Genomic DNA, 8,036 nt, shown 5'->3' with positions numbered 1-8,036 from the left:
ATCTTGAAAAAAACCATATGCCATCATATTATCAATCAATTTTCAATGGTTTTTTTTTGCACTTCTACTTCTTTTCCATGAGATAAACAAACAAACAAACAAAAAAAAACTAGCAAAGAATCAACCAAATGGTAAGAAGAAAAAAAAACAGAAATACAGGTAGCTAGATTTATTATTATTGTTATTGGGTGGAAAAAATGAATTTGAATATCGAAAATTTTTTTTCCGTTTTGTTTGTTTACCAGAAAAAAAAAATTCCCTACAGTTTATGGTTGATTATTTGTATATTTGCAAATGAACAGAAACTTATTTATGTAAAGTCAATCCAAACTACTAAACAAAAAAGTGGAAAAAAAATCATAATTTATCGTCTTCTCTTTCTTCATTCACTTCATTTATTCGGATCTAAAGTTTTTCATATTTTCTTTTGCTATATAAGATTTTTTTTTGTTTGTTTGGTTGATGAACAACAAAACGACAGTATTTTTATTAGAATAATAATATACAAATACTTGAAAAAAATAGAATGTTATAACAAATTGTCATCACATGGATGTTTAATGTCAATCATGATGATGATAATGATTATCAAGAGTAAGTAAGTAAGTAAAAGTAAATATAACATACATATAAATAAGTAAATAACAACAACAACAACAAAAATCAACAAACATTTTGTAACAAACAAAATTGAGAACAAGCAAAAACATTTTCGCATACCCAAAATACCACACACACGCATTGAGAAAACCATATTTCCTCTCTCTCTCTCTTTCTGTATCCCGATCGTTATCGATTATTTGGTTTTTCAATCAAACCGATTTATTGACAAAAAAATGTCAATCAAAAATGATTAAAATTTTGTTTTTTTTAAATATTGATTAATCCCAGTTGATTAAATACCATACTGGAATTGATAATGTTCTTATTAACAACAACAACAAATACTGGTAGTTTATTGATTTAAAATCTTATAAGATTTTTTTCTGTTTGTTTTTCCAGTTTGTTTGTTTATTGGTTAGCAGTGAAAATGAAAAGAAATCAATCGATTATTATTGCTGATTTTGAATCAAACCTGAATGAACATCATCATCATGATCATGATAAATGATTCTATTGATGAGGAAAAGAATTAATAAAAAAAACAAAAACACTGTAGTATAAGTCTAAAACAGTAACTCAACCAACCCAAGAAACAAGAGTAACAAGTGTGTTTGATAGAGAAAAAAAGCTATAAAAAAATGCACCATACACACAAAAAAATCCCCAAACTTAAAGCTAACAAAAAAAAATCTTTCCAAAATATATTCCAAACATAAGGAAATGTTATAGCCTAAATAATGAATGGATGAAATAAACAAACAAACAAACAAACAGGCAACATTCAAACATTAATTTCTTTTTTCTTTTTTTTTTGATTCCAAGATCTCAAAAATCAACGATGATAAAGATAATGGTAATGATGATGATGATGATGATAAGCCTCGTTTGGCAATGGCAAATAAAAAATCTGGTAGCAATTTGAAATGGCAATAAATTCATATCAAAGAAGCAGAAGAATAAAAAAAAACGAAACAAAAATCGAATCAAATAAGCAATAAACATGAATCAAAATGACAATATTAATGTTGTTGTTGTTGTTGTTGTTGATGATGACATTTGAATGTTTTAAAGTTTTTTTTAAAATAATAATCATGATCATATAGAATTTGTTCATTTAATAGTGGTAAAATATGATCATCATCAGCAACATTATTCACATAAATTAACCATGTCTTGAATTGACCATGGAATTTCCATCGTTTTCTTTCTCAATCTTTTACCTATCTTTCCTATATCTTATAATTGATGATGATCATGATCACTATCGTACACTAAAGCAGACATAGAATGATCATTGGAAAGTAAAGAGACTAAATGTTCATGTTTCTTTTTTCTTTTTTTAAATTCTCCTCGGGCAGACACAACAAGACAAATGGCTTTAAATCAATTCCCTTCTTTATCTTACTGAATATCTATTTATCTCTGTCTGTTTCATTTTCGATTTTTTTCCTTCATTTAAGATTTTGTGGATTGATCATTTTTTGGTTAGTTAAGTTTCAGTTTTTCTTTCTTTCTTTTTTCTGGAACCGGATTAACCTTCAAATTTTTCAAATTTTGTTTTCGTTCATCAATTATGAACAAAAACAACAGGTAGTCAACAGGTAGGAGGCCATGAAACTTTATGTCGAAAATGTTGATGGTCACGAAAACCATCAAACAAAACAAAAACAAAAACAAACAAACGAAAATCTTATTAATCAAATTTGATTTGAACATTTTTTTAGGGTTGGACAAAGAATGATCATCATTATTCAAAATCATTGAACAACCTGATCACATATACAATCTATTTATTTAGACCGTTTTTTTTCAACAAACCATTTTGGTTTGTTTTATATATAGATAAGATGTCAACATTATTATCATCATATTTGATAAATTTTGATTTTTAGTGCAAACAAACAAACACACACACAAGCTAAATAGATAAACATAATTTATATATCCAAAGAAAAAAAAAATGTCTATGAATATTTTATCATTATTATATTTTGATTGTGATATTCTTGAAATGATTGCCATAATCATTATTGCTCATCTTAATTGCTTTACTTTTTTTTGAAATAAAATTTTTTTTACTTTTTTTTCCACTTTATATAATCATCATGTTTATATCAATTAAGAATTTTGATCATAAATTACAAATGACTTTTTTGTTTAATATAAAAAAAAAACATTCTACATTAATGTTTATGATGATGATGATGATGATGATAATGTACATATAACATGAATAAAAGATTCGTATTAAGTAAGAAAAAAAAGATAAATAAATGTCTCTTTTTTTTGGAGACACACACACACACATTAAATTAAGCAATGAATTTTACAAAAAAAAATATCTCAGCTAAATGATATTCACATAAATATTTTTATTTGTCAAATAATATTATGTTAGACAAACCTATCCATAAATATCAACGATGTTTATCGATGAAATGCATCAATCAAATAAATATTTCAATAAAATTTGTTTCATTTTTTTGGGATTGGCGATGATTGGTAGGAAGAATAATGATGATGATATCATTCTGTTGTCCACTTGATTTTTTTTTTGCCTTTTTCATTTGACTAAAAACAAAAACAAAATGGCTAAATCTTTTCCACACCATCAAATTATCAAACATCGTTTAGATTCCTAAAGGCAAAAACAAAATCAAATGGAAATTTCCATCTCTAAATCCACTTAAAATGTATGTTCATTTGACCTATGAACCTATGACGGTCATACATACTTCTTATGTTGATGTTGACCAATCATCATCAACATCAACATTATGATGATGAACTAAACTTGAATCCCAATCCAGCAATTATCTTTTTTTTTGTGCGTTTTGGTTCGTTTGTTATGTCTACTATCCAGTACCAGAACCACCAATGTGTGTTCATGTTCTATCTGTCTGTCTTTAGGCAAACGATAATGAAACTGCACGTTATAATAAACATCATCGACATGTTGTTGATCGTCGTCGTCGTTTTATAACATTGTAACATTTGTTGATTGTTCATTTTATAATTATGATAATGATAATAATGATGATGATGATGATGATGGTTATGTTATTTACATTTGTTCATTTTTGATCCAATGAATGAATGAATGAATAAGCCCATCAAGCTTCACTCATCATTTTCTTCTCTGGGTTTCTCTCTCACACATATGCAAACAATTGCTTCTTTGCTTGTTTCTATTTTTTTTTTCTTAACAAATTCACACATAATGATTATACAAAGATAAAAAATAATAATAATCATCAGGATGTTCATTCTTTATTTGTTTAATGTTTGTTTTTCTTTTCATTTTCTTTGGACAAAATAATTATTATCATGAATTATCACATCGTTTTTTTTAAAATTTGGAATTCAATTTTTATTCAAAAATAAAAAATAAAAAGAAATTTGATTTGTTATTTGTCAAATATTCAATAAAGTTCAGAAGCCGGATTTTTTTTTCTTTCATTTATTTATTTGATTTAATTTTGCCTTCATTTTTTTTTGTTTTGTTTAGGATCGAGTATTGTTGTGTATGGAACCTTAGGTGCCACTACCACCATCATTCACTACTATATCATTCATATAAACCAATAATGGTCATTCAATCATTTGTGTGAAAAAAGAACAAGGGTAGATTTTCATTTTCTTTTTTTTCCTAACTCTGATGTTTTGACAGCTTGTTGCAGAAGAGATTATTCTTGACATATTTCACTGACCATTCCTATTGAATGAAAAATGGGTAAAAATTTGGGGTAAAAAAAATGAATAAGAAATTTTTTTCTTTATTTTCACCCAATCAATACAATCAGAGATTTTTTTTTTGCTTCAAAATTCTTGATTGGATTGAATTTTCTTTTTGAAAACGGTTCCAAGCAAGTTTTCCAGTCTTGAAAAAAAACATAAATAGACCAAAATAATCAAAACACACACACACACATTGGAACACAATAGGGTTATTTTCTTTTGTTGGCAATTTTATTTTTGAAAAATTGAATGTCAAAACCTTCAATTATGTCTGACCAGTGATTTTTCTAGTTTTTTCTTTGTTATTGTCTATTTGTTTTGTTTGTTCAAAAAAAAAAAAAATTCAATTCCAATTTCGAATCTATTCTTTGACTAATTTTTTTTCTTTCGTTTAAATTTTATTGTTAAGCGTGGTGTGTGTGTGTGTGTTTTGTTCCACGGTAGTTCCACCAAAATGGTTCACCAAGAGGAGAAAACAACTTGGTTGAAAATGAAAAATTTGGGATGATCAAAGTCAATTTTTTTTCAACCAAAGTTTATTCAAAAAAAAAAAAAAATTTCATTATTTTTTTCTAGATCAAAGATTAAAATCATTGAGATTTATTTTTTTCAAGTTAAAACAAATCAGCAAAATTTATTGATCTTAGTTTTTTCTTGGTTTTGGTTGATATGGCCTCGAAATCTTCTGTTTTTGATTTGATTGGTTTTTGTTTGTTTTACACTCGACATACGAATATAGAGACGATCAATCAATCAAAATCAGAATCAAAATCGAATTGTATTGATCATACTGTATTTGTGATGATATAAAGATGATGTGTTTGTGTGGTGTGGTGTGATGTGATGTGTAAAGCCCACACAAATACAAACAAAATAAATAAATAAACAGCTTAAGAATTGAAAAAAAAATAGTTTATACATTTTTTTTGTTTCTTTTCTTCGCTGGCATATTGACAGTTTTGTTTCGTTTTTCTTTGACTGAATGACTTGTAGAATCATTGATGATGATGATGATGATGATGATGATGATGTGAGAAGAACTCTACACATTTGAATACTGAGATTAATGATAGCTTGCTATAGTTGGTTAGTGGAATTTTTTTTCCCTTATTCTCCTTAGGTAATAACAAATGATTGTTTTTCTTTTTCTCTTTGCATTAATTTTAAGATTTTTAACATCAACATCAGCAACTATTAATCACTATAGTTGATCTTGGTCAAACAAACAAACAAAATGTCAGTGAGTGAAAAAGAGAGAGGCAACAGCAACAAAAAAAAAGTAAATCAGAAATTCTATAGAAACCAAAATGCTGTTTTAAGTGTGTTTGATGAAAAAAAAAATTCTTCAGTTTCTCGCTGTTTCTCGATTTGTTTTTGTTTACATAAAATTTTTTCTTTTACTTATTGATGATCAACATTTTTGTTTTTCTTGTCGTTAATCTACCGGATGTTGTTGTTGAAGAAAAAGAGAAATGTTTAAGCTGTTTGAATAGTTTTAAATAATTTAAAAAAAACTAAACTCTAAATAAGGTTACTATTAGTAGTTTTTGTTAATATGAATGTATCATAAGTGGTGAATAATTTTTTTCAAGTATTTTTTAATTCAACAATTGTTGTTGAATGATAGAATGAATATTTCAGTATGAAAAATAAAAACAAATTCCATTTTCAGTCAGTCATTTTTAGTAACAAGGGAAAAAAGCCTTAAATGATAATGGTATGGCCTCTTCTTTGATGAAAATAGTCAAAGATAATATACACCTGGCCACCACCAATGTTTAAAAAAAAACAGAAAAATGTCACCATGATTTGTGTGTTTGTGTGACTACCTGTTGTTTATTTGTTGGTTTCTATTTTGTTCTCTTTCGATAATCTCATCAAGATATTCGTGTGTGTTTTTTTTTGTTGTTCGTTTTATTTACTTTAACTAAAACTTTCAGGTCTAAACTAATATCTCAATGGTGTCATCAATAACCACCAACCAACCAACATTCCAGCATTTACTATAACAAATATTTTTCCAATTTATAAACCATTATTATTTGTGATTGATTTTTTGTCAAATCAAATGGGATTGAATTTATTGTCCCTGTATGTGTGTGTGTGTGTGTGACAGTATGTGATAAACACACACTCTATTCAGAATCAGAATTACCTCTCAATTACCCAAGCCCATATGACGACGAAGACGACGACGGTGGGTAAGGCGCCTAAAGCAAAAAAAAAAAAACACAACAGGTAGATGCATGCAGAAAAATCCTATCTAATCATTTATCTATTTGAGCAAAAACCAAAAAATTCAGGTGATCAATCAGGTAGGAATCACTGGTCAAACAAAAAAAAACTAAAATTCATTGTAAAACTGACAATGAAAATAGATTACTACAAGAAAGTTTTGCCAAAAATATTTTCAATATTGACTTTTTTCAATCTCTCTCTCTCTCTCTCTCTCTCTCTCTCTCTCTCTCTCTCTCTCTCTCTCTCTCTCTCTCTCTCTCTCTCAATCAATCTTGAATCTATCTTTGTGATTCAAAAAGATTGGTTCGAAAGATTTATTTATTTATATTCACAGGAACTCTATTCAAAAAGAAAAAAAATTGTCTCGAATTGACTCTGATCTTTTTATTCTTTTTCACTCTCAATTTGATTTTGGATAAGAACTTGCGAATGTGTGTGTGTGTGTGTGGGTGGGTAGGGGATATTAAAATAAAGTTCAGCAGGGTAACTTGAATTGTCTATTTATCTTTTTTTTTGTCATTTTTTCTTGAAAATTTTCAAATGTCACCGTAACAGTGACACAATAATGTGGACAACAACGGTGGTGGTGGGGTGGTAGACATTGCTGGACAACTGCAATGACATTTGAAAAAATAAATTTGAAACCAAATTTGACAAGGAGAGAAGGAAAGTAAAGTGAAGCAATGCAAAAAATAAAGGAAAAAAACATTCACTAATGGTTTCTTATTTCTCTCAACAAAAAAAAAAAAAAAAAATACGAATTCCTTATAACAAAAGCATGGTGGACAGGCCATGTGATTAATTGAAATAAATGTCAAAACAAAACAAAACAGAAAAAAAATTGACAATGACAACGACAACGGAAAATTAAAGCCCAAAAATTTTTGTAAAAACTGAATAAAAAATTCATCATCATCAACAACAACAACTGATAAGTTTTGTATTTCCGGTTACAAATATTTAACATAAATGATTGATTGATAGATATTTAGATAGATTTAAGCCAAAACACACACACACATCACAACATACATGTGGAAGAAGATCTTATGTAATCCAAAAATGATGATGTTTTCTATCCTGTCAAACACACACCAGTATAAATAATCATCATCAGTATTGTTGGTTTTTTGATTTTGATTTTGATCATCATCATCGTCGTGATCATGATGATATTTTCTTCATGACATGACAAACAAAATAAAATGCAGATATTGTACATGTGTGACAAGCATTCTTAATGTTCCTATCTTGGTAGTGTTTGTTTGTTGATAGCAAAGTGAATGGACAATCAACACACACACAGCAAGAAGCCTGAATTAAAATTTTTTCTTTAAATCCAAAAAAAATTTCTCTTTCTCTTTTAGAATTCTTGATTTGAATTGAAAAAAAAATTTGAAATTGAAATGAAACCAACATTATCATATGTGGGTTGTAAAAATTCAAGTCGTCGCTTT

This window comes from Dermatophagoides pteronyssinus, unplaced genomic scaffold (assembly GCF_027571235.1).
Source record: "Dermatophagoides pteronyssinus isolate colony J.1.1.1.1 unplaced genomic scaffold, Derpt_VIB-CSIC_2022.12 sq0005, whole genome shotgun sequence".
Classification (NCBI taxonomy): domain Eukaryota; kingdom Metazoa; phylum Arthropoda; class Arachnida; order Sarcoptiformes; family Pyroglyphidae; genus Dermatophagoides; species Dermatophagoides pteronyssinus.
The sequence above is the reverse complement of the archived record's forward strand: the minus strand, read 5'-3'. Positions refer to the sequence as shown.